The 27,263-nt window shown below is 53.6% G+C and overlaps 1 protein-coding gene and 1 pseudogene across 2 annotated transcripts in view; one reads left to right on the top strand and one right to left on the bottom strand.

Annotated features, from left to right (window-relative positions):
* The window catches only part of LOC147711084 (uncharacterized), a 52,212-nt pseudogene extending 42,752 nt beyond the window's left edge, over positions 1-9,460 (bottom strand).
* VPS13D (vacuolar protein sorting 13 homolog D) overlaps positions 1-27,263 on the top strand; it is a 2,754,556-nt gene that overhangs the window by 1,769,270 nt on the left and 958,023 nt on the right. The gene's annotated exons all lie outside the window — the stretch shown is intronic.

The raw sequence follows: 27,263 nt of genomic DNA, 5'->3' as shown, positions 1-27,263 counted from the left end.
GATTACACAGTCAAAGCCAAATCTCTGTACAAAGAGTCAGTGGCAAAATACAAAAATCTCATTTTTGATGCTAAGAAAAAGTATTACTGTGATAAAATAGAAACTGCAAAAAACTCGAATAAATCTCTATACGAGACTACCAAACAATTAGCAGGTCTCTCTGTCGATCTCACACCTCCCCCGTCCCAAGCTCTTTGTGATGCTCTGTCTAAGTTTTTCTTTAGCAAAGTCGACGATATCTATCGGATTTTCGCCAACAACGCCACCCCTTCCCAAAGGCCTCCAACTCACCATGAGGGTCCAACTTTTCCTCAGTTCAGAGAGGTCACTTGTTCTCAGGTACAGAACATCGTATCCTCCATCAAATCAGGCTCGGCCCTAGACCCTTGTCCCCTGAAGGTCCTGCGTCCAATCATGGATGCAGTTCTTCCGGCCATAACTGATATTTGCAACTCCATGTTTCGCACAGGTACTTACCCAGAGACACTAAAGAAAACCCTTATAAAACCGCTCCTCAAAAAACCCGCCCTAGACAAGGAAGAACCCAAAAGTTACCGCCCTATTGCCAGTCTCCCACTACTAGCGAAAATAGTGGAAAAAATCATGAACTCCCAACTCTCTTCCTTTATTGAGGAAAACAAATGTCTGGATGAATCTCAGTTTGGCTTCCGCCAATTCCATGGAACTGAGACCGCCTTGGTCAAAGCGGTGGATGATATCAGATCCATTCGGGATGCGGGAGGTACAGCTGTTCTGATCCTGCTGGATCTATCGGCGGCCTTCGACACAGTCGACCATGCCACCTTGGTCGACCGTGTCGAGAGCGTAGGCATCCGAGGTAATGCTAAAAATCTCCTTGCCTCCTTCCTTGCAAACAGGACCCAGGTCGTCACTGTCGGACCTTTTGAATCCTCCCCCCTGTCACTGCCATGTGGAGTTCCCCAAGGCTCATCCCTAAGTCCGACACTATTCAACATTTATGTGCCGGACCTCGCCAAAGTCATCAGGGCAAATGGGATGAGCCTCACTTCCTACGCAGATGACACCCAATTGGTCCTCGCCGTCAAGAATGACGGGCTTCAAATAGCCAATGAGTTCAATCAGGGCATGCTGGCAATTGGGAGCTGGATGGCTCACAATTGCCTGAAATTAAACTCCGATAAATCGGAAGTGATAATTTTTGGCAACCTATCCCCGGAGTGGTCCCCCCTCTGGTGGCCTTCATCCATGGGCCAGCCCCCAGACCCGGTCAACAAGGTGAGGAACCTGGGAGTCATGTTCGACAACCGTCTGAACTTTTTACCACACGCAAACCAGATTTCCTCCTCAGCCTTTCACAAACTAAGGCTTATTAACACCATCGCTGCTAGTGATATTTTCCTCCTGTGCTGGAATTTTCAAAAGCCCATTGAGTATGACGAGCTGGGCTCGTCATCAGCCTGGTAGGAGGCTACTTCATGACGAGCCCAGCTCGTCATGAGCCTGGAAGGGGTTAAGAAAATTCTTCCCTTCCTACCCGAAAATGCCGGCAAAACACTGGTGAGCTCCCTGGTCTTGTCTACCCTAGACTATTGTAACGCTTTGTTTCTAGGTGCCCAGGAGAGAGTGCTATTAAAAATGCAGGCTATTCAGAACGCAGCCGCCAGGCTCCTAGGGCGAATTCCCAAATACCAACCGGTGTCACCTACCATTAGACAGCTTCACTGGCTACCGGTGAAGTTGAGGATCAAGTTCAAGTCTCTGTGCCTGGTATACAAGGCTTTACATAATGCTGGACCCGTGTTCTTCACCCAGAACCTAATCCCCTACTGCCCTTCTAGAACACTGCGCTCCTCCAGCTCCTTTGAACTGGTGGTCCCCCGAACCAAATCTGTCAACTGGGGTGACAGAAGATTTCTCGTAGCCGCACCGAAACTGTGGAACACACTGCCTCACTCAATCAAAACCAGCACCTCCTTCTGGTCCTTCAGCAAACAACTCAAAACCTGGCTTTTTAATCAATGAACATCAGCTCCCCTTGTTGGTTAAACACTGCAGTAACTCAGCGCCGAGATGCCCAAGGGCCTTCGTTCGCGCTTTACAAATGTTGTTATAAATATAAATAAATCATGCTATTTGGCCAACGACCCTCCTCTCAATTATGCCCTGATTGGGCCTGCACGGATTTCCTCCTGTCATTACCCTATTGAATATGGAAGAGAACAACACCCACTAGAATCCAACCTATAACTATCAGTTGCCTACTGCCACATAATCTGCTGCTACCTTCTTAATGACTGCTATCCAAGTTCCTTACTCTCCTAGATGTACCCATAGCTCCTCATCTTTTTTTTAGATCTAATGGCATCTTGGTCTACAACTTGATGATTTACCCTTACTCCACCCTGTTCCTTCCTCTTTCGCCTCTGGACACTTGATCAAGGCAAAAGTACTTCAGGAGTTTTTGATTTCTTTAGTGTATTGTTTTGAAATCATTATCTGATAGAGACTACTAGCCGCAGATTCCTTCACGTAGTATTATCCCCAGGCGTGAGACTGGATCCGGAAACTTTTTGCCACAGCATCCCTGCGCGCCGGGGGTGGAGCGACATCACGCTACTCCGCCCAGGCATCATCCGCGCACGTGACGTCAGCGAGGTCACATAAGCCAGACCCTAACGCGCCTTAAGTCAGTTTTTTCCTTTTCCGCGTGCAACACGGATCCGGTCTTGCTGCAGGCCTGTTTGGGGCCCCCTTTTTCTTCGCCAATTGTCTTCTATCTGGTGGAACAGTGTGCGAATGCCTTTGGGCTTCAAAACTTGCACTTCGTGTGGGCCTCTTATGTTGGCGACAGACCCTCATCTCATTTGTATGTGGTGTTTGGGGGAGGATCACGGCACCACTGATTGTGATGCGTGTCAACAGTTGAAGTCGCAGAGAACGCTGCATGAAGCTTCTATCGGCACGTCTCTCCAGGTCGACCTCCTCCCCTCGATCAGCTTCGGCAGACGGCTTCAGATACGGCCATGGTTGTCGTCCCCGTCCTTCTCCGATGTCCCGAGAGCGTCGCTCCCTGGTGAGTAAGTGTCGCAGTTTGTCCCCGGGGGCTGGTGTTCGGCCTTCCGGGGTCGTGGACTCTCCGCAGATGATGCGGCCTCGCGTGTCTTCCTCCTATCCACCATTTCCCAGTGATGGGGCGTCAGGAGTCCAACTCGAGACATAACCCTCGCATGTGCCTAATCAGTGGGTCACCCATACATACTTACTTGCCGGTCTGCATTCTGCATACAATCTCTGTCATTACTAGGAAATAATGTCAGCCAACAATAGCAGTTCTTAGTGGTGGTCATTGTTGGCCGCAGATTTATTAATATCAATAAAATTATTAATAACAATATTAATAACATACTGGTTGTGCAATCTTCATTTGCGAACTCTAGTCATCAATCATGCACATCACATTACAGATTATGACACCTTCATCTGGTACAGGTGTCCGTCTTTTGTGCACTCCTCAGTTCGTAAATGGCACTTGTGCACAACCAGTTCTTAGTCAGTTCCAGTGGTTGGTTGGCCACACCCTTTTGGGTGTCATGGAGGGGAGCTTCTCTGCCTGGAGTTAGGTCCCCAGCTCGCTACCATTTGCGCCCTGCCGTCCGGCCGGGTCTGGGCCGCGAGTGCCGTCTCCATCTGTTCCTCCCCTCCTTTGTGCGGCCACGTCACCCTGCTGTGCGGCATTCAAAAGTGAGTGGCCCTCCTCCTACACACCGCCCACCGGTGTGTTTGTTTAGCCAACCATTGTAGGATTTCCGCCAAACGCCTTCCCCACTGTCCAGCACTGCGACTCTGCTGTTCCTCAGGTGTGGGTGGGTGGGCTTCAAACGATGTCGTTGTCGCGCCGCTCTCCCAGCTCCTTGAAGACGTTGTGCTTCTGCTGGGGAGCAGCGGTGCTTAAATCCTCTTGAGCCCCCCAGAGGGTCTCAGGTGAACCCCCTTTGATTGGAGGGTTCAAAGGTAGCAAGGTTGACCATTGGTCGCCCCCCATGGGCGCCCGGGTCACGAGGTCACTTCCTGTCGGGGTGGCTGGTGCGCACCCCGCTTCCGCTGGTTCTCGGCCACTTTGGGGCGCCCAGAACCAGTTCACCCCCACTGTTGGCACCGCGTGGGTTATGGCGCCGGCCCTCGAGCCTCCCCCCCCCCCTACGGGAGGGTGCGGCGGCCCCTGCAATAACCCTCGCATGTGCCTATTCAGTGGGTCACCCATACATACTTACTTGCCGGTCTGCATTCTGCATACAATCTCTGTCATTACTAGGAAATAATGTCAGCCAACAATAGCAGTTCTTAGTGGTGGTCATTGTTGGCTGCAGATTTATTAATATCAATAAAATTATTAATAACAATATTAATAACATACTGGTTGTGCAATCTTCATTTGCGAACTCTAGTCATCAATCATGCACATCACATTACAGATTATGACACCTTCATCTGGTACAGGTGTCCGCCTTTTGTGCACTCCTCAGTTCGTAAATGGCACTTGTGCACAACCAGTTCTTAGTCAGTTTATTGGTGTTCCAGTGGTTGGTTGGCCACACCCTTTTGGGTGTCATGGAGGGGAGCTTCTCTGCCTGGAGTTAGGTCCCCAGCTCGCTACCATTTGCGCCCTGCCGTCCGGCCGGGTCTGGGCCGCGAGTGCCGTCTCCATCTGTTCCTCCCCTCCTTTGTGCGGCCACGTCACCCTGCCGTGCGGCATTCAAAAGTGAGTGGCCCTCCTCCTACACACCGCCCACCGGTGTGTTTGTTTAGCCAACCATTGTAGGATTTCCGCCACGCCGCAGGGAGGCTCACGTCTTTCTGCGGCTCCCCCCCTTGCCCTTGGTTCGTGGCTACCCACCTCTTTTTTTTTTTGTTTTTTTTTTTTAAAGACAACCAGCGAGCGCCATTGCGCTCCACAAGTTATCCCAGAACACCTCCATTCCTTTGTCGGACAGATGTACCCTATCTAGTCCATAGAGCTCTGGGCGGCCTGGGTGGATGAGGCCGTGCCGGATTGATTCCAGGCCATTGGTCGAGCAAACTTGTGCATGGCGATATTTAACTTGCGCCTTGCATTATCTACCGCCTTGTTGGAGTCAGCACCCCTCCAGTGCCTCCTGCTGATCATCTCTGACCAGACCACTGTCGTGGGACCCAGCCATGCCGCCGCTTTGGTGAGGTCTTTTTGAATGGCCTGACCCACCGCCTTGCGGCCCAAACGTGTTAGGTCGTTCCCCCCGAGATGTATGATCAGTACATCTGGCAGCCACGCTGAGTCTGCCATAAGGCCGTCCAGGGTCGGTAGCAACTGCTCCCATCTCATGCCGGGCCGTCCTATCCAACGGATGTATGTCGCCTTGGGTCTGCTTTCTTTGTGCCCCACTCGCCGCCACCAGGACTCCATTCTGGACACGAATGAATGTCCCACCACCCAGACAAGCCGCGGACGTCCCCCTGTCAAGAGAAAATGTTCCATTAAGGTGGCTTGCTGCGCACCGGGTGTGGTCGAGGGAGTGCAAGAAACCCTGCCGTGCGGCATCCCAAGGCGGCTGCTCCCCCCCCCCACTTCCCCTCGTTCCTTTTCTCACCCCCTTTTTCTTTTTTTTTTATATGAGATGTGGGCGTATGTAAGACTTGTAGGCCCTGGAACGCCATCTGCCCACGGCCTGGATCTTGTCCTCTGGCTTGCCTTGCTGCGATGCCAAGGTCGCTGCACCGATCCTGAAGGAATGCGGAGCAAATGATGTTGCCTGGAAACCGGCCTTACCAAGGCCCTGGCGCATCACGGCTGTGAATTGGAACCTGCTCAAGTTCCTTCCATCCTGATGTATGAAGAGGAGACCCTCCCCCGCCGGGCGGGCCGCCATGTACTTAAACAGCCAGCACACTGCGCAGAGCCCAGCCTCTGGGATGCAGTGTAGGCGTATCGCCGTCCCCTTTCGTGCCCTGTCCGTTTTGGACTGCCTAAGCGTGAGCTCAACGGCCCTTACCATTGGCTTGATGTCCCTCGCTTGGAGGCAACGCTGTGCCAGGCCTGTTTTGTTGGGAGCCACTATCTCGCTTACCCGAAATGCCCCAAAGAATGCCGTGGTGAAGGCCGCCCTGAAAAGTAGCAGCTCATATTTATCTGAAATGATGCTGGTTAGGGCACCCAGTAGCTGCCCCAGCTTGTCAAAGTCAATGGGGCGCCTGCCGTCCTTCTTGGTCCCCTCAACCCTTCGCCAGCCTTTCAAAGCTGCTTTCAGATAGGCAGATGCCGTGGGGTCCTCACCTGTGTAGAGCCTGGCAAAGTGAGCAATGGCGGCCAAGTGTGCCTGGGCCCAAGATCTCGTTTTCTTGGCGTCGAATGCCCATTGCACAAATTTCTCCACCACTGTGCGCGCCTTGGCCTTGTCCTCCAGTGACTTTATGCCCCCAATTCTCATGACTGTGCCTGCGTATTTCTTGTATCTCCTGTGCGCCTCAGAGGTGAGCGAGTGCCCTATTAATCTGGACAGGTCAACCCCCCCAGGTCCCACAGGTATGGTGGAAAGGGGGTCATCTCCTTGTCCGCCCCGGGTACCAGTTGTCTGAACCGCTTCATTTGGGACCGGGATAGCGCGTCTGCAACTGTGTTCTCTGTCCCTGGCACGTGTCGAGCCTTCAGCTCCAGGTTCCCCTCCAGCTGCAATTTAACCAACTGCCGCATTAGCCTCAACATGTCCGGGCATCTTGCTGCGCCTCTGTTAATGGCCTGCACTACCCCCTTGTTATCAGACCATAAGGTGGGTTTCAGGTTTCTTATCTCCTCTTTCCAGACGGTCAGAGCCACTATTATTGGGAATAGCTCGAGGAAAGTGATGTTTTTTGTGAGCCCCTGCGCATGCCACCTGTCTGGCCACTGGCTGGCGCACCATCTGTTCCCCAGAACCGCCCCAAAACCCAGGCTCCCAGCCGCGTCCGTGTAGAGGGATAGCTGCTCAGCGGTCACCCAACCTTTTCTCCAGATCAGAACACCATTAAACTCCCGCAGGAAGTCGTCCCATACTTGCAGATCCTGCTTTACACCCGCACTCAGCCGGATGTGATGGTGTTTGTGGGTGACGCCAGCTGTCAGCGCGGTTAGGCGCCTGGAAAAGACCCTCGCGGGCGGGATGACCCTAGCCGCAAAATTCAGTCTACCTATCACCCCTTGGATATCCCTGAGGGTGGCCTTGCTCCGGCCCCCTAGTTTGGCAATTTCTTCCCTGAATTCCTGCACTTTGTCTGGGGGGAGCCTCGCGGTCCCCGCCATGGAGTCCAGTTCTATGCCCAGGAACGTAAGTCGTGTGGTGGGCCTGTCGTTTTCTCTTTTGCTAGGGGGACCCCAAGTGCTTCTGTCAGGGCTTCAAATGCTGCCAGTGTACTAGCACACATCGTAGATCCTGCTGGACCTGTGAACAGGAAATCATCCAGGTAGTGCAGCTTTCCGCCTCCTTGGTGCATGTCATGGAGGGCCCATTCCAAGAAGGTAGCGAATTGCTCAAAGTAGGCGCAAGAAATGGCACAGCCCATGGGCATGGCCTTGTCGACATACATGTCTCCCTCCCATTGGAAACCCAGGAGGTGGAAACTGGCCGGATGAACTGGCAGTAAGCGAAAAGCGGATTCAATGTCCGCCTTGGCCATGAGGGATCCCTTTCCTGACGCCTTGACTAGTGCGATCGCATCATCCACTGACGCATAACCAACCGAGCATGCTTCCGGGTCAATTCCATCGTTTACGGACGCCCCTTCGGGATATGACAAGTGGTGTATTAGCCTAAATTGACCCTTCTCTTTCTTGGGAACCACTCCCAGTGGAGAGACGACTATACCTGCGTGTAGTTCTTTAGGAAGGGGGCCCTCGATTCTACCCAAGCTCTTCTCCTTCTCTATTTTTTCGCCTACCACCCGGGGGTGTTGCCTCGCTGATTGCAAGTTATTCGCTCCCTCCAGTGGTAACGGGCCTTGAAAGGGGATAATGAAACCTTCCTCAAAACCTTCGACTAGTACTCTGGCGTCCGCCTTGTTTGGGTATTTGTTTGCTAGTCTGCGCAGCTGTTGCATATTAATGGGGGACCTAGCCAGCTGGCAATGTTGAATGTCTACTAGAGCCCCGCCCCCACTAGCCTCTGGGCTAGTGCTTCTTGTGTTTCTCTTTCTTGTCACTTTTTGATTCACGCTTGGAGCCTTTGCATGCCACCGCGGCGTGCCTCCCCCCGCAGCTTGAGCATGCGTGTTGGAATTTGCACGAGGAGCCCCATGAACAGTCCCCCGCATCATATCTCCAGCATATTGCCTTGGTTGCGGGGGGGGAGTTGGATCTCCCCGAGGAATGCTTTTGGTAAGTTTTGTTCTTCCCCTTATGGGAAGCACTCCGAAAGGACTGGTCATATTTGCCTGTCCAGGCTCTCACTTCTTTGGCCGCGAGCATCTTATGAATGAAACCTGATACGTCTTCCTCATTCCACTCCATCTCTGGGTGCCTCTGCATCTTTAATCTGAACCCTTTATCGTATTCCAACCAGGCATCCCCAGGGAATTGCCTCTGCGCTAAGTGTATGTTAGCCTCGTATAACCATAGGTCAGCTGCGCAATGGGGGAACCTCTCCACTATGATACATGCCATGATTCTGAATGCGTCTAGCCAATTCTCGAAATTCCGCTCCTTTCTGGCCCCACGCCTCTCTCTTTTGTCATCCTCCTTCCTGTCACATGTGGTCAGGTCGAGGCCCTCTAGCTGTATTTCCAGCAGTGAGAATATATCTATGAACTCCTTGCGCCATATCCTCTCCTTCACTGCGAGAGGAATAAGGCACGCGAGCCCAGTGGCTTTCGTCATCAAGGAGGCCGGACCAGGAGATGGCCTAGCGTACAGGTCAGTGCCTAGCCCGCCCAACCCCGGGCTCCCAGATGCAGTATTGTACCCCCAAACGGGTAGTGGGGAAACCTGTTCACCTTGCGCGGACAGGCCCACCTGCTCCTGTACCCTTGTCTGCCGTGCCCACCCTGGATCAACCATATGCCATGTCATACCCCCTGCTTCCTCCGCGTGCTGTTCCCTAGGCCCTGCAGCCCCTTGCCCTGAGCCATTAAGAAAGGCCGGCGCCAGCGATTTCAAGCATTCTTTTACAATGGTACTAATATGCTCACCATTAACTGCTCTGCTGGTCATCTCGCCCTGCTTGGCGTCGTCTAGCCTCGGCGGTGGGTGCTTCTGGCGCACCTTTTTCGGGGGGTTCCTCTTGGAAGTCTTCTTCCCTGTCGTGGTTTTGGGCTTCTTGGGTGCTGAAGGGCCCGCTTCCTCCTCTGCCTGGCCGTCCGGCCTATTCTCCTTCCCTTTGGCCAAGTGAGGTTGGAGCCAGTCGTCGCCGTGTACTGCCGATATTTCGCGGATCCTCTTCAACACCTCCGCCATTTCTTCTGGCTGATCCTCCGCCATGTTGCCCTCCTTCCCCTGCGTCTGCGTCAGGCCGTATGTAATGGTACCGCGTGATGCTTGTGCCTTCAGCGGGCTCTGAGCACGCTGCGCCCTTTTTCGGGTCCGCTCCGCCTGATGCGTGAGGTTTCGAGGGGGGAGGCCGAGCGGGCGCGTCCGCGCTGTGCGGCGCGCTCTCCCACGTGGTCGGCGGGGAGGTGTGGCTCACCCCGGCTGCAAAATGTTTTCTTTAGCGGGCTGCCTTCTGCGCCGCTGGGCCGTGTCGCTGGGCCCCGGCCTGGTCTCTGCGGGCTGATTTCTGCGCCGCTGGGTCGGAAAGAAATTCCGGTCTCGCCTTCAAGCTTCCCTGCCCGTGGGTCCCGTTTGTGCGGCTCAATGCGCGCTCTGTACGGGGAGGGCAGGAAGGCGAGCGAACGTCGAGTCGCTTACCGTGGTGGAGCTTGGCTAGGCCGCCGAGCTCGTCCTCTGTCTCTGTCGCTTCCACTCGCCGGCGTTGGAGTCTTCAGGAGCTGGGCGGGAAACCGGAGCGGCGCGCTGCTCTGCGGAGCCGTCCAGGGCGAAACCTGCCGACTGGGAGGTGGAGGGGCTTGGTTCGCCTTCCTTCTGCTTCGGCTGTCCCTCGTCGTCCCTTGCAGCAGTCGGTCCTCTTCAAACGATGTCGTTGTCGCGCCGCTCTCCCAGCTCCTTGAAGACGTTGTGCTTCTGCTGGGGAGCGGCGGTGCTTAAATCCTCTTGAGCCCCCCAGAGGGTCTCAGGTGAACCCCCTTTGATTGGAGGGTTCAAAGGTAGCAAGGTTGACCATTGGTCGCCCCCATGGGCGCCCGGGTCACGAGGTCACTTCCTGTCGGGGTGGCTGGTGCGCACCCCGCTTCCGCTGGTTCTCGGCCACTTTGGGGCGCCCAGAACCAGTTCACCCCCACTGTTGGCACCGCGTGGGTTATGGCGCCGGCCCTCGAGCTTCCCCCCCCCTACGGGAGGGTGCGGCGGCCTCTGCAATACTAGGCGGATTTGTAGGCCTTGCTGGCTTCTCCTCCTTCCCTTCCTGGGGCGTCGGCGGATCCCTTGCCTCGGCGCCGACTGGTTCGGATCCAGGCTTGGAGAATGTCGTGCTGTTGGGGTGCGGCCCCTCTGGGGTCCCTCCTTCGCGCCATGGAGCCTCTGCCTCACCTCAAACTCCAGCGGAGTCCCTTTGGTGTCAAGGGTGGTCGCCGTGGCTCGGGCCGCATCCCCGAGCCCCGCTCGGCCCTCTGGGCAGGCGAAGGCCTTGTCCAAGGTTGAGCTGATGCCGTCCAGGTGCCGGTGTCTGCTTCGGGCAGCGCCACAAGGGTCGGAGACCTCTTCTCGTACCGCTCTGGGCCAAGGTGGGGGGAGGACTCCTCGTCCCCCTCCGGGCCTTTCTCGTTCCTCCTCAAAGGCGGCAGCCTTGTCGGAGGGCAAGTGGGAGGTTAAGTCGTCTCTGGCGCCACTGCATGGGTGGCCGTACTGCCTCTGCAACATTCTGGGCCGAGGTTGGCAGAGAACTTCGGGTCACTCTCCCGGTCCCTCTCGTCCCTCCACACAGGCGGCTGCCTCGGCGGAGGTCGAGTCAGCGCCGTTCCGGCGCCATCCTTTGGCCACTTCGGCTCCGACCCCACTCCGGTACCCGGTGCGGTGTGAGAGCCCTGTCTGGTCTCTCCTTCAGCGCCGGATGGTGCTGGAGCCCTACCTCAGGGTGCGGACTCCACTGCTCCACACAGAAGTCGTGCAGCGTATTTGTCTTCAGACGCTCCCTCTTCTCCGGAAGCTGTCTGCATTTTGGTGTCCTCTTTCCCGGAGACTGACCGCTGCGCGGTGTCTTTCTCACCGGCGTCAAAGGGTGGCTCCCTGCCCTTTCGGAGGCCGAGGTACTCGTCGGAGGAGCAGCAGGTACCCCATTCTTCGGTGTCTTCTGGCTTTCAGGTTTGGCCCTTGCCCGCCCCTCTTGGCTTCGGGGACTGCCATCTTAGTTTACAGCCGTCACCCACGGAGGATCTGATTCCTTCTCCACAGGGCCCTATGGAGGCGGGGGCGACCTTCGCTCATGCAGTCTCCACAGCTGTGGGCATTCTGCGCATCGGTGACCCGATTGCTCATTGGAGGTTCTCCACCAGGGCTCGGGTGGAAGGGAGATCTTATACCCCTTTGAGGGTTCGCTCCTTTCTTCCCTGGAGGGAGCTTGGAGGCGTCCAGCCTCTGGAGATCCGGTGCCTCAACACCTTCTGCACCTTCACCTTCCGGCGCCACATGACCTAGCGTGCCTCTCCCTCCACCCCTCTGCTGCCAGTCCACTCTTGAGGACCGCTTTTCCCTCCCTGCCTCCACTGTTGACTCTGCCGTCCCGGGAGGCCCACTGGCTGGACTCTTGGGGGCGCAACATGTTCACCTCAAAACAGTGCTGCCCTGAGGGCTCTTAACAACTTGTGTGTGTTGGAAAGGGCCTCCTCTGGTTTGTGGGACTCCGCTGAGTCTCTGGGATCCGCGGCTTCCCAGGAGACTGTTCAGGTGGACTTACAGCATCATGCTTTGGATGGCCGGGAGCTGGCAGCGCGTATTCCCTGCTCCGCTCTGGACATCTCTGAGGTGTTGGGCCGGGCCATGGCTTCCTCAGTCGCCCTCCATCGCCATGCTTGGCTTCGGAATGGCGTGTTCCCTGAGAATATTCGGGAGCGGCTCATTGATCTTCCGTTTGATGGCAGCTTGTTGTTCCATGCCCCGGCTGATTCTGCCATCCAGAGGTTCCTGGCGGGGCTCCGTCCTCCTCCACCCACTGCTCCTCCTCCTCTTCCTTATTCTCCTCCTCCTTCCCCTCCTCAGTGACTGCTGAGTTGAGCTGTGCTTGGGCTTTTTGGATGTAGATAGGGTTTGCTGGCCATTGAGTCCTCCTTGCTGGGACTTTGGCATTGTTGGCTGCTGGACGGCCCTTGTTACCGGTGTGTGTGTTTTTTTTTTGCTGGAATAGTACACAGATTTGGCCCTGAGATTAGGCTTTCTGTATTTCTTTGGGCTGATGTCAAGCCTTCCTCTGGGTGTTTTTTCCCCATGACGATTGCTTTCTCCTCGGCTGCAGAAGTATTTCCAAAGAGGGTTTCCGTGTTTTGGGACTTACCGTACCCTATGTGGGGTGGTGGTAGCTGTTATATAGCTATGCTCCGCTGGGGAGTGCTGGTTGCCTTCGGGTGCCTCTTCTCCTTGGCGTTTCCGTATGTTGCTATTGCTTCTTGAGGTTGTGTGCACTGCCCTTGTAGTAGTAGGTCCGGCCATTTCCTCTCCTTCCTGCTCTTGTGCTGAGAGCTGGGAAGCTTCTGTGTCTTCATGCTTCTGGCGGCTTATGGTTATAGCTACCGTTCTGGCTGGCCTGTTGACTTCCCTCTCTGTAGGCTCGCCTCTTTCCTTGGTTTTCTTGTACCCTCTGGCCTTCTTCTTCTTGTTCCTCTGCCTGTCCTTGCATTGGGTGGAAATTCTGTTGCCCTGGGGGTGGAGTGGGGTGCTTCGGCCTCTCTGTCCTTGCCCTAGGTTCCTCTGTTGTGAGTGTGTGGACCTCCACTCTTCCTTCTTCATCCTACATCCCTTCTGGGGCTGCTGGCGTTTGACTTGTGTGGGTCTTCCTGCCTGGTCGGGACGAGGTTACCTCCCTGGTCCACAGGTCAGGTCCTCTGTGGGCCTTCCGTTCTGTCCAGTCTGGTGAGGTCCTTTCGCAGACCCTCCTTCCCTGTGGGTATTGCTAGGGTATCTATTCTACGAGAAGGAATTTGCGGCTAGTAGTCTCTATCAGATGTACGAGTTACTTACCTTCGTTAACAATTTATCTGGTAGAGACGATTCTAGCCGCAGATTCCTTCACGGACTGCCCTTTCTCCCCATTCTGCGAGGACCCCTAGGCTGGTCCTTGGTACTCGCCTCCCTGTGGGGGGGCCATGTCTTCTGTGAGTACCTTCTTTTGCTCTTGACCGTGGCTCCGTCTGGTTGCTGTCTTCCCTCCTCTTGGTTCTGGGAAGGATGGGTTCTGGTGCTCCTATGCCCCGCTGTTCCGGCTGCTCCAGGTCGGGGATGTTTGCCTCCAATATCTCCCTTCTCTCCCTTCCTCTTGCTGCTAGGGGCCTGGCCCCTCTACCTCCTCTGAGTTGGGGCCCTCTGGTTGTGGCTTACCCTTGTTCTTGGGGGTGGATGCCCTCTAGGCTAGGGTGGCTGGAGGTTGGTTGTTCCTGCCTGTTGGGACTGTCTCCCCTTCCTTGTTTTGGGGTGTGATTGTAGGCCTTCTACATGTGTCATGCCTTTACGCAGGTTCCCTGTCTCCGGGGGTGAGGTGGGGGGTTGCTATCTAGGTATTGGCGGGTGGCTACTCAGGGCTCTGCGCTATTCTTCCTCTCTTTCTCTGCCCTTGGACACTGTGGTGTTGCACTGTTATTATGGGGTTTCTTTTGGTATACTCTTTCGCACACTGTTCCCATGTTCCCACAGTTTTTTGTTTGGTGGTTCCGCGTTGTGGTGCGGAAAAGTTCTCCATAGAACTCTGACCGAAGCGTGCCGGGGTGGGGCTTATGTGACCTCGCTGACGTCACGTGCTTGGACGACGCCTGGGCGGAGTTGCGTGATGTAGCCCCACCCCCCGCGCGCAGGGATGCTGTGGCAAAAAGTTTCCGGATCCAGTCTCACGCCTGGGAATAATTCTACGTGAAGGGATCTGCGGCTAGAATTGTCTCTGCCAGATACATCGTTACCGAAGGTAAGTAACTCGTACATCTGACAGAGACACGTTAGTGATAGATTCCTTACCTTAGAATATCCCAAGGCGTCAGGCTGGATCCGAAAAGTTTTTCTGCTTAGCAGTACCTCTGCGCGCCAGTAGGTGGCGCCCTGCGGCTCCGCGTCCGTCACTGGCGTTGTAGGCGCCGAGATGACGTCACGGAGAGTACTTAGGCGCCACCCATGCACGCGACATCAGTTCTTTCTTTTTCCGCACCGAAAGCGCAGATCCGGATTGAGCACTTATCTCAGTCATTTTTTAAAACTTTTTTTTAAAACTTTTTGTCTCCTTCTCTTGTCTCCTGGTGCAGGTAGGGATGCACGGCTTTAAGTCTTGTGGGGCGTGCCACCGTAATATGTCAGTGGCGGACACCCATGATGTCTGCCTCAACTGCCTGGAGCATGATCTTGCCTCCCGGGATTGTGGGGACTGCTGTGCCATTGCCCCGTAGGCCTTACGGGAGCGGCGTCGGAATTTGCTGGAGGTCCAGCACTCTCACCGCCGCTCCGGGTCAAGGGGCCATTCGCGGGAACGCTCGCGGGACCGGAGCCGTCGCTCCTCGGACTCTTAAGTCTTCACCTTCAGATTCCGGTAAGCGACGCCATAAAAAGTCAAAGTAGCGCGTTCCGTCTCCGATGTCCCCCCGTCGCTCCCCGGAGGCGGACGTGGGGGAAAGGGGGTCCGCCCATGCGGCTCCTCCGGAGCCTGGGAGTTCCGCGGCCTACCTGTTCTACCCGGGTCCGTCTGCGACTCTGAAAAAGGTGCATGAGTTTCTTGCTGCTATGGACTGCCTGTTTAGGCCTCAGGCTCCTGCCGGCGTGCCTGTGAGCCCCGCGGTCCAGTGTCCAGTTCCTGTTAGCCCGGCGCCACCACCCCCGGAGCCACTAGATCCAGCTCCCTCGGCTCCGGCCCCAGCGCCACAAGGTGCCGCACCGCTGGCTCCGGCCCCGGCGCTGCCCTTGGCTCCGGCCCCAGGGCCGCCCCTGGCTCCACCACAGGCGCCACACTGGGTGCCGTTTTTACCGCCCCTACCCCGGTTCTCGACCCATTTCATTCTGACCTGGGATCCGCATTGGGATGTGGCTCCAGTTCCGCCCTGGCCGCCTCCTTCTACTCCAGAGCCGGATGGGGATTGGGACGAATCTGAGGGCCTCCTTGGACGGCAGTGTGATTCCGAGCAGGATTGGGTGGATGACCTTCAAGATGCTGGTGAACTTGATGTGTCTTCTGACCCGGGGTTTGCCTCACCTCTGCATACTATGGAGGAAGGCGCTTCCTATACTATGGTGCTGCGTCGAGCCGCTGAGGCTCTCCATCTCGACCGCCCTACGGTGGCCCTTAAGACCAACCTCCTTACGGAGGTGCTCCAGACGGCGTCTACGTCATCGGAGCCACTGCTACCTTTCAATGAGGCCCTGACCGGAGACATCTTGGGTACTTCGTTGCGGCTGGCCTCGATGGCACCGGTGGATAAGAGCGTCGCTAGGTGTCATCCTCCGACGCCTGGTGATCCCGCCTTCTCGACCACTCACCCCACGCCTGAGAGCCTGGTCATTCAGGCCTCGACATCGCAGAGTGCCTTTCCGTCAGCACCGCCGGATAAGGACTCTAAGAAGCTGGACCAATATGGCAATAGGTTGTTCTTCTCAGCCAGCTTGGGGATGCGGTCAGTGAACACTACCTGCTTGTTGGGATGCTACTCCCATGCGGTGTGGGAGTCGGTAGCCAAGGTCTTGCCTCAGTGTTCTGAAGAGGTCCAGGCCGTCCTTTCCAGAGCGGTTGCAGAGGACAAGGATGCAGCGAAGTTTGCCATCAGGTGTGGTCTGGACACCGCTGATTCGCTAGGCAGAGCGATTTCCCTAACTGTGGTGTTGCGGAGCCACGCCAGGTTGCGATCTACCCGGTTTTTGCCCGATGTCCAGAGCTCGCTCATGGACGTGCCTGTGAGAAGTTGGCCTGATATGTAGTGCTCACTATTCTAGTGATCACTGTGTATCATTCCAAACGACCCTTATTGATGATTGGTTGTAAGTCAACCGTTAGACCAGCTATCCTAGTAGCATGGACAAGAGCAGTCTTTAGGCTAAACTCTAGAGGGCGTGTTAAGCCAGCTGTTATACCATCACATATACCCCTTGAACACCAAGTGAAAGGACACCACACAAGTTGTTATGAAAATAAAAGTATATTTATTTAGAACACAACAGCCCTGGACTCTTTTTGAGGACAGGGCGCTAAGCACAATACAAAGCTCTTAAAGAAATACTGAAAGTCACACAATTTACACAAATGCCCGAGGGGCACGAAAAACCATATACTCTAAAAGTGGAATGCGAAATTACTAGCAGGTAAGTACTACTCCAATAGGCTTTAGGATCGCTAGGACTTGACTACTGAACCTTCAGATTACTAGCAGGAGGCCTAGGGGTATTGGGTGCAGAGTGTGCACTCTCACGCGGGATGCGGGACAAAGTCTATGGTTGCTAGATTTCGTAAAGTTAGTGTTATCGGACGAATCCGACTAGGTAGCGATGAAACGAAAAAGGATCTGGACACTTAGATAGTTAAGCTATGCTGGAGCACCGAAATGCTCAGGTTACCTAGCCCAGGGGCTGCGGCTGCATAGGTCTGAAAAGACGTTGGGAATCCTCGTTGCAGTCTATGGAGCCTGAAAGAAGAAGTTGCTGGCAGGCGACCAGTGATGAAGTTCGAAGTGATCCAAGCCTGGATCGAAGATGGAAGACACCTGTAAGCAGAGGGGACCAAGTTCTGAATCACTAGCCAGTGATTAGATGGGCACCAGGATGGCACCGGACGAAGCCACCTCGACCAGGTGAGTGGGCGACGCTGGGCTCTGCAGTCTCACAGACCAGGAGGCGTTGTCGGCGACCAGGATGGAGGTGCGAGCTATCCCACGATGGTATCTGCTGTCGACGTTGCTGGACCCAGGATTGGGGCAACAAGTCTTGGCAAATGCAAGCCCACGCGGTGGACTCAAAATGGCGTCTGGAGTGGACCAGGAGGGTCCGGGGTGCTCCTCTGTTGGAGGGGAGCAAGGGCCAGTCTGGAGCAACCAGACCAGCTGTGTTGTCGTCGTGGTGCATCGTCAAGAGGGCTACAAGCCAGCAGGCAAGTAGCCGGACAACACAGTGAGCAGCAAAGAGCAGAAGGGCCCCACGCAGATCTCGTGGATGCTGGGAGGCTGGACTTCGGTGCTGGAGCTGCTCAGGGTCAGGGCTTCTCAAACCCCAAAGCACTCACTCGAGGATCCCTCGGCGGTCGTGCTGGATAAGCGTCGTGCAGTTCTGAAGATGGCCGGTCCCTCGAGGTCTCGTCACACCCACGGATCTCAGCTGGGCTGATGATGTAGGTAGAGGTCAGAGGTGCCAGGGAAGCCGGGTCTCGTCGTGCTGGTCGGTCGGATTCCTGAGGAAGGACGTGCAGCAAACCGCAGTGTTCTTAGTTGGTGCCCGCAGATGCAGGGTGACTACTCCTTAGTCACAAGGGAGAAATCTTAGGAAGAAGTCTTGAGTTCCTTTCGTAGAAAGTAGTTTCAGGATTCAAAGATGATCTGATTTGTAAGGGTCCCCGCTCCCACCTTTATACTAAAGAAAGGGGCTGGTACGCGACTAGGTCCTGCCCATGGGTGGGACCAGGAAGGGGGGTGGTTACACCCCTCTCCCGTGCCGGACTTTCCCCAGCTCAGGGGCTGGTGTGCCCCTGGAACTGGTTCAAACTGGCAGATGCACAGTGAGCACCGGGGTGCCACTTGCAGTCACCTTCCTATTCAACCCTGCCTACCTAGGATACACAAAACCCTGTCTGGGATGGTGCTAGCACCGCCCCTGACAGGAAACCCTTTGTCCAAGCTCTCCTCGCTGGAAGGACTCCCAGCAGCAGGAGGTCAGACTTGTGTCTGTGGTGGCAGCATCCATTTTGTGATGCTGAGGCTCGAGTTAACTTTAACCGGGGTTCACAGTTACATACATGTCGTGTCCCTCTAGAATGGTGGAATGCTAACCCCGTCGCCAGAATTGGCGAGGGGTTAGTATTCCAATTCGTATGACACCTTACTCGACATGTTTTGATAAAGCGATACCAAAGATAGCAAATAACCGCGAAGATTATAATGCACTTAAGAGTATAAGGTACGCGTTATCATAGAACAGCTATTAGGACTTGGTTCCGCAAGCTGCAGACGGGCTCAGCTCATGCCAGAGCACCATCTCACATAATTCCAAGCACTCTGCCTTCTGGATTGTTAAGGCCTGCCATAGGAGTGACTGATAGGAATACATGTGTCCATTTTAGGGTTAGATATAGGTATACTATATCTACAGCAAAGGGTGATTACACCACTTTGCCCCAGCTGTCGTGCAGCCAGTTGTGTCAGATTTAGATGGCCAGCCAGGGGTGGCATAATACATGCTGCAGCCCCTGGTAGGCCCTGGGTACACCTATGCCCTGAGTTACAGGGTCTGATAAGGTGGCCCAGTACCAATTGGATATGTACCTAAGGTACATGGAATCCATTTTAGAGAGAGAGCAGTAGGCCTGGGGTCCTGATTGGCAGGGTCCCAGGCCAACTATGTCAAAAACCAGCTAACACACAAGGCAAAAAGTTGGGGGCAACCATAGTCAGGATCTACCTTCCAACAATGCCATTTGATGGCTCCCGTTTCTTTGGTGACAAGGCTGACCATGCCCTGGAGCGCTTTAAAGACTTGCGGCCACAGTCAAGTCTTTGGGTCTTTCTACAAAGAGCCTCGTCACGTCTGGGTTTCGTTCCTTTTTGCCAGGGTAAGACCACTCAAGCATGCTCCTCCACTAAGCCTGTGCAGAACCAGCCCCAGCTTGGCCGCGGACGTGGCTTCCGCTGGGGCGGGTCTGGTAACCAGCGAGCGGGTCAGTCCACCTCCACTCGCGCTGCTTCCGCCGCTAAGCCTTCCTAATCCGGGCTTCAGGGAGCACCCCACGCCGGTGGGTAGCAGGGTCCGCCACCACCTCAACCACTGGTACGAAATTACCTCGGACATATGGGTGCTGCAGATAATCTGCCACGGTTACTTGTTCCCCTTTCTGTCCTCCCCTCCGGCCATGCCACCTCGGTACCACCGCATGTCAGGGGATCATTTGGCTCTTCTCCGTCAGGAAGTCACAGCCCTCTTTGCCAAGGGGTACAAAAGCGGGTGGTGATGGACGGAGCATCTGAATCAATCAAACACTCACACCCAGTCAAAAGATCTGGGTTTAATCCATCACCTTTCTTTAGCCCACTCTGCCACCCCAGTTCAGACATGGCTATATGCAAATCAGTCTGACTCTGTGCCTCATGGGAACAGTCCAGCCCGAAATGCCAAGCCATGTCTTCCCTGGACCGGAAACAAGCTTCCGAGGACCGGTTTCTGGCATTCCAGCCGTCTTCACCCCGGCTTGCTTGAATCCAGTGGCAAAGTGAGCAAGGGACTCACGTCTGAGCATACCCTGCCACACTTATGGCGGCCAAAAGCGGTACAAAAGGGGTTGGTGATGGACAGAGCATCTGAATCAATCAAACACTCACACCCAGTCAAAAGATCTGGGTTTAATCCATCACCGTTCTTTAGCCCACTCTGCCACCCCAGTTCAGACATGGCTATTTGCAAATCAGTCTGACCCTGTGCCTCATGGGAACAGTCCAGCCCGAACTGCCAAGACATGTCTTCCCTGGACCGGAAACAAGCTTCCGAGGACCGGTTTCTGGCATTCCAGCCGTCTTCAGCCCGGCTTGCTTGAATCCAGTGGCAAAGTGAGCAAGGGACTCACGTCTGAGCATACCCTGCCACACTTATGGCGGCCAAAAGCGGTACAAAAGGGGGTGGTGATGGACGGAGCATCTGAATCAATCAAACACTCACACCCAGTCAAAAGATCTGGGTTTAATCCATCACCGTTCTTTAGCCCACTCTGCCACCCCAGTTCAGACATGGCTATATGCAAATCAGTCTGACCCTGTGCCTCATGGGAACAGTCCAGCCCGAACTGCCAAGACATGTCTTCCCTGGACCGGAAACAAGCTTCCGAAGACTGGTTTCTGGCATTCCAGCCGTCTTCAGCCCGGCTTGCTTGAATCCAGTGGCAAAGTGAGCAAGGGACTCACGTCTGAGCATACCCTGCCAAACTTATGGCGGCAAAAAGCGGTACAAAAGGGGGTGGTGATGAACGGAGCATCTGAATCAATCAAACACTCACACCCAGTCAAAAGATCTGGGTTTAATCCATCACCGTTCTTTAGCCCTCTCTGCCACCCCAGTTCAGACATGGCTATATGCAAATCAGTCTGACCCTGTGCCTCATGGGAACAGTCCAGCCCGAACTGCCAAGCCATGTCTTCCCTGGACCGAAAACAAGCTTCCGAGAACTGGTTTCTGGCATTCCAGCTGTCTTCAGCCCGGCTTGCTTGAATCCAGTGGCAAAGTGCGTGGGTTGCGGGTGCCCAGGCTTGTTGGGTCCAATCCGGATACTGACGCCGCAGTCAGCTAGATCCTTCGTGGGCCAGCTCGAATCCAGCTCCTGGTCGTCGTCTACGCCTCCTGGTCCTAGTGGCTGCAGAGACCAGCTTCACCTCCTCACCTGAAATGTCTTCGGTATCGCCTGGTTCCTTCCTGGTCACTGGCTAGTGACTCAGACTCTGTCCCCTCTGCTTTCAGGTATCTTCAGTTTCTCGATCCACCCTTGGATCCACCCGGACACTTTTCCCCTGGTCGCCTGCAGCGCTTCTTCGCAGATCTCCATAGGAAACATCGACGAAACCCAACACCTAAAGACACGTATGCACCCGGCTTCCCTGGGTTAGGTAACTCGAGTACTCCGATGCTCCCGTGGGTATTGACTATCCAAGTGTCGTAGGCTAAAGTGGTTTTGTCGTAGTCCATCTGGAAGTGCCCTAATCTTTAACTTTGTAACATTTACGTTCCCCATTCTAAGTCAATGGTAACTTGTGACTGTGTTTAGACACTGCACGCGTCTCCCGTGGGTCTCCTACTTCCTAACCTTTGGTTGTCTAGTGTAGCCCCAGCGATTCCCTAGGCTCTAGGCCTTTTCCCTATTCCTGAAGTGGTTCTTATACCACTTACTTAGTATATGGTTTGTGAGGCCCCTTCGCAAAACTGTATTTGTGCAACTTATTGTATGCTATTTAAGTAACTTGTGATGAACTTCGATCTCTGACCTCATAAAGAAGTCAGAGGGTTTGTGTTAGAAATAAATACATACATATTTGATATATACCTTGCTACCACTAGGATAGCTTGTCTGTAAGGTTGACTTTACAACCACCATCAATAAGGGTCGTTTAGACTGGTGCAAGGTGCCCACTAGAATAGTTGACATCATATGCCAGGCTAACTTCTCACAAACACCTGGCAGGTACTCTGAACGCCAGGGCGGACAAACTGAGCTGTCGGTGCTTGATGGATCACGAATGGTGTCTGCACTCGGACGTGGCGCAAGGTCTCTTTCAGCAGTGGGGAGAGCCTTGGTTAGATCTATTCGCCACCGAAGAGAACGCTCAATGTCATCAGTTCTGCGCATTGGAATTTCCAAGGCGGCACTCGCTCGGCAACGTTTTTTGTCTCGAGTGGAGCTGCGGTCTGTGTGGGAGAGTAGGATCTGCTTACTATGGTTACCCCCACTTTTTGCTGTGTTTCACTGATTTATCGACTTTAGTGGAGAAGTGTGGCTCAATGGTTAGAGCGGCAGACCCTGATGCAGAGGTCTAGACTGGGACCAGGGTTCAATTCCCCGCCTTGGCGGGTCTTGGGTTCAAAATTCCACGGACCGGATAATTCTCGCCTCGGTGCCTATTCCAATCATGGAGTCCCACTCTGCAACTGTGGGCAATAGCTTGCTTAATCTCCACAACGGCCCCCACAACGCTAAGGATGCCTGGCCTCCACCTTGGGGGTGCCCAGGAGTGGACGCCTCACATGGAAAGCCAGGATGGGTTCCAAAGCGGTATTCGTACATGCGCCTTGAGACCCTTGCGGGTGAGTAGTGCGCTATACAAGTATCAATTTACATTACATTACATTTACATTTACAGTCTGGCTGGGGCCGTGCAAACCAGGACCCCAGCCTAGCTGCTTCCTCTCTAAATTGATTGCATGTACATTAGGTACACTCAAGATTGGTTACTGGGTTACCCTTGTGAGTCCCTGTTATATGGTACCTTAGGAACCAGAGGCATAGGTACCTATGAGGCCTACCACGGTGTGATTCATGTATTATGCCACCCCTGGGAAGCCTTCCAAAATGGCACCACAGGTCTGCTACTGCAGCCTGGGTAATGTGGTACTTGTACCCCTTACTTAGATATGGTATACCTATATCTACCTATATATATATATATATACAAATATAATTAAGTCACTCCTATGGCAGGCCTTGACAATTCTGAAGGCAGAGTGCTTGGTTTTGTGTGAGAGGGTGCTCAAGCATGAGCTGAGCCACTCTTCAGCTTTTGGAATCCCTTCCTTATAGGTGTTCTATGATGGGCCCGCTTCCTTCATTTCTGCTCGAGGCCCCTTCGCGATCCCTGGTCCGTCGACTGGTGGATCCCCACGAAGGAATCTCTTTTGTTTCTTGTGCTTCCCTGGTTGCTCCAGACGTGCCTTGACTCCCCTCCAAAGGGTGAGACCCTCAGACCTTGCTGGTCTGCACAGAAGCCAATCTTTCCATTCTGCGTGGGTTGCCGTCCCCGCGCTAAGTGAGAGGGAGGAACAGTTCAACCACAGCTGAAGACCACTACGTGCTAACCGGAGAACAGATAAGTTTTAAGCATCTTTCTAAACTTAATCTCAGAGCTTTCCAACCTGAATTTTGGAGGGAGCTTATTCCAGTTCTTAGCGGCCCAGAACCTAAAAGAACGACCCCCCATCCTGGCCTTCTTTACCTTAGGGATCACCAATAGCCCGGTACCAGTAAACCTAAGAGACCTCCTTGGCACATACCTGGTGATCAAGTCACTCAGATAAGACGGGCCAGCATTCTTAGGGATTCGATGACAGGTGCATAATGTCTTAAACATAACTCTTTCCTTCACTGGCAACCAGTGCAATGAGTTAAGGGCTTTTTTTGAAGCAGCCCAGCCGAGCGGCAGCATTCTGTAGAACCTACAGTCGCTCAAGACTCTTGTCCATGGCCCCAAGATAGAGTATGTTGGCATAATCGAGGCGTGAAGTTATAAGCATGTGCACCATAGTCTTTCTGGCCCCTACTGGAAGAAGATCCAGCATTTTACGCACATTTTTCAGTACTCCAAAACACTTTCCAACTACCCGTCTAATATGTCTTTCGTAGGAGAGAGCATGGTCTACCCAGACCCCCAGATGTTTTGCCTCGATGCACGGTACGGGAGTAGGGCCCAAGCTCGACAGCCACCATTCTGATGACCAGCTCGAAGTACTGCCTCCCACCACCAGCACCTCAGTCTTACTGCCATTCAGTTTCAGGTAGTTCTTATCCATCCAGGAGGCAAGCTCCTGCATGCACGCCCTGAAGTTAGATGCAGCAATCTCTGGTGCCTGGGATAGGGAGATCAACAGCTGGGTGTCGTCCGCATAGGAGACATCGCCAACTCTAAAGCCCTGCAGAATCTCTGCCAACATCGACATTTATAAATTAAACAGGGTGGGACTCAGGGCAGAGCCCTGATGCACTCCCTGCTGTAATTTAATGTCTTTGGAGTAGTGCGCACCCAGTCTGACCTGAAAACTGCGTTCAGTTAGGAAGGATTTCAGCCACTTCAGGGCAGAGCCCGAGACGCCGCCTTTATTCAAACACTGCAGCAAGGTGTAATGTGCTACAGTGTCGAAAGCGGCACTAAGATCTAACATTATTAGATCCATAGTGTGTCCCGCATCTGCCCCCTGCCTGATGGTTTCCGTGGCCCTTAATAGAACAGTTTTCGTAGAATACCCTGCCCGAAATCCAGATTGCGACGGGTGCAGGAGACGTGCGTCTTCCAAATGTGTCATAAGTTGGCGGTTGGCCATCTTCTCTGCCACCTTTGCCAAAAAAGGCAGAATCAAAATAGGCGCAGGTTGTCAAATTTGTCTAGACTGACATTCGGCTTCTCCCTGACTGGAAGAACGATTGCACGTTTCCAGGTTTCTGGCAGCCTATGCAGACTAAACGAGACATCTAGCACGTGTCTAATGAATGGTTCAAGAACATCCAGACTCTCACACATCACCGTAGTAGGAGCAGGATCTCTGGGTGAGCCAGATTTGACACTGAGGCAGATACTCTTAAGAATCTCAGGAGTGGGAACGATGAAGTTGTTTAGTCTCCACGCGGTCTTAGAATCTTCCATCAGTTCTTCAAAATCAGCCCCTCTCATTATAATCCCAGAGAAGGATGAGTAGATATCCTCCACCTTCTCAGAGAAGTAATTTGCGACACTCCTCAGCACCACCCCTGCTAGATCCAGCCGTCTCAGCCAAGGAAGAGATTTCCATATATATTTTAAAAAGTTCCTTATTAGAATTCTCCGCCATTCCGATTCTGGCCTTGTAGTAGGTGGCCTTAGCCTGTCTTAACTGACCTTGGTATTTCCTCTGTTCCACCCTATATAACAATCTATCCTGGTTCCGAAATCCCTTTCTCCACTGTCTCTCCAAACATTTACATTTCTCTTTTACGCTATGTAAAGCTTGGGTAAGCCAAGGAGTAGTTTTACGCTCTCTGCCTTCAACTTTATTCGAGAGCAACGGTGCCACCTTGTTCGAGAGCATTGATTATGCGCCTCTCCAGATTCAGACAGGCGGTTTCACTGTCAGACCCACCCGCAGGGCCGCCCTCTATAAGCTCTCTATTAAAGTCGTCCTGAACAAAGATTTTCCACTTCATACATGGGTGGGTACCACCAACTACCTTCCAACTTTCGCTCTCTGGCATCCTTATCACAAATGACACCAAGAAAGGATCCGACCAAGGGACGGGAAGAGGAGTAGACACTACTACATCCTCCCAGCTTGCGAACACCGGATCGAGTAGGTGTCCGTACAGATGGGTAGGGGCGAGGGATTTCAAGCCTAGATGAAATGACTGTAGGTCGTGGCGTAAGTTAGATGCTTCCTTATTCAAGGGGTCTTCTAAATGGAGATTCAGGTCACCCAAAACCAGGAGCTTATCATATCTTAAGGCTAAGTGAGCAATGCCCTCCAACAGACTCGGCAGAAAGCATGTGGAGGGCACCGGGGGTCTGTAAATCAGAAACCCTTTCACCGTCAGGTTAGGGCTTAACTTTAATGTAAAAAAGCCGGCCTCACTATCACATAATATGACAGGTTCAATGAAGCATTCAAGGAAAGATCTAGAAATCACCGCTATCCCACCTCCTCTACCTACAGCTCTGTCTATTCTCGCTATAGTGTACCTGGGGGGAGTGCCTCTATAATATCTGGGTCGGAGTTGGCGTCCAACCAATTCTCAGTAAGAAACAAAAAGTCCAGCTTACTGTCCGCTAGCAAATCCGAGATTTCTATTTTATGCTTACAAAGAGATCCACAGTTCAATAAACCCCCACAACAGTGCAATAAACCCCCACAAAAAAAATAACCACTCCTGCCTTCCTAGTGTTGTCTAAACTCCAACTAAATGAACAGTGCAGACATACGCTACCTTGAGTAGCCATCATGCTATGCCTGCAAACGCTGTCCATGAGGGGGCATAAGGCCAACAGTTTAGCCCAGTCATATTGTAATTTTACCGCATTTTGGCCAGGGGTACTGGCCCCCGGCCGCGGACGGGCGCAGACGGGCTTGCCTTTGGCGTGCCCGCTGCGCAAACGCAGAAGCATTCGCCTTATATCCCTAAGGACTGATCAGGGGCTGGCGACTAGAACACTAACTGTCCCCCCAGCCGACCGGAAGTACCTGTCTCTACCCTTCCTCGCCCTCCGCGCAACGGTGCTATTCACCGCGTCGGACTGGGGCGTGAAGGAGGAGATCGAGAATAGGCCTTGGGAGATCTTAACGTGCCCTCCTGAGCAGTTAAAGTGCAGTCTCAAAAATTATTGTTAAAAACACAAGTGTCACACTAATATTAAAAATGCACGCTCCTGGTGCAGCACCCACAGCCTGGACCCGTTGCCGAGGCTTGTTGGGTCCAATCTGGATACCGACGCTGCAGCACTCGACATCCGACGTGGGACAGCTCGAATCCAGCTCCTGGTTTCATCAACGCCTCTTGGTCCTCGTGGCTGAAGAGTCAAGCTGGCATACTCTTGTCGCCTTCCTGGTCACTGGCTAGTGACCCAGACTCTGTCCCCTCTGCTTTCAGGTTCTTCAGATCTCGGATCCACCCTTGAATCCATCCGTACACTTTTCATCTGGTCACCTGCAGCACTTCTTTGCAGCTCTCGAAAGGAAACGATGACGAAACCCGACACTAAAAGACACTTATGCACCCGGCTTCCCTGGGTGAGGTAACACGAGTAGTTTGGTGCTCCCGTGGGTCTTGACTCGCGAAGTGTCCAGTACTGAAGGGGTTTTACCGTAGTCCACTCCTAAGTGTCCTTATTCTTTAAAACTCGAATGTAACTTCCTCCATAGAAGTCAATGGTGATTCGCGGCTGTGTTTAGACACTGCATGCTTCCCCGTGGGTCCTCCTGCTTGGGTGGTTCCTGGTTGCTCCAGCGGTTCTACAGGCCCTAGGCCTTGTCTCTATGCTCAGAGCGGTACTTATACCACTTTCTTAATATATGGTTTGTGAGCCCCCTAGGGCAAAACCTATACTGTGCTAATTTACTGTGTGCTAATTAAGTTCCTGTATTGTACTTTTGCCTCTAGCCTCATAAGAGACTAGAGGGGTGTGTTTAGTATAAATACATATATGTGTATATATACCTGGTGTGGGTCTCCTTTCATTTGATCATTCATGATGTTATAGACTGGTAAAACAAGCTGCTTTACATTCCTTCAAGACTTAGCCTGAAGGCTGCTCTCCACAGCTACCACTAGGATAGCTTTCTATAAAGGTTGTCTTAAACCTACCATCAA

Source organism: Lissotriton vulgaris, chromosome 5 (assembly GCF_964263255.1).
Source record: "Lissotriton vulgaris chromosome 5, aLisVul1.2, whole genome shotgun sequence".
NCBI classification, from domain to species: Eukaryota; Metazoa; Chordata; class Amphibia; order Caudata; family Salamandridae; genus Lissotriton; species Lissotriton vulgaris.
This window is presented reverse-complemented; position numbering and strand designations above follow the sequence as displayed.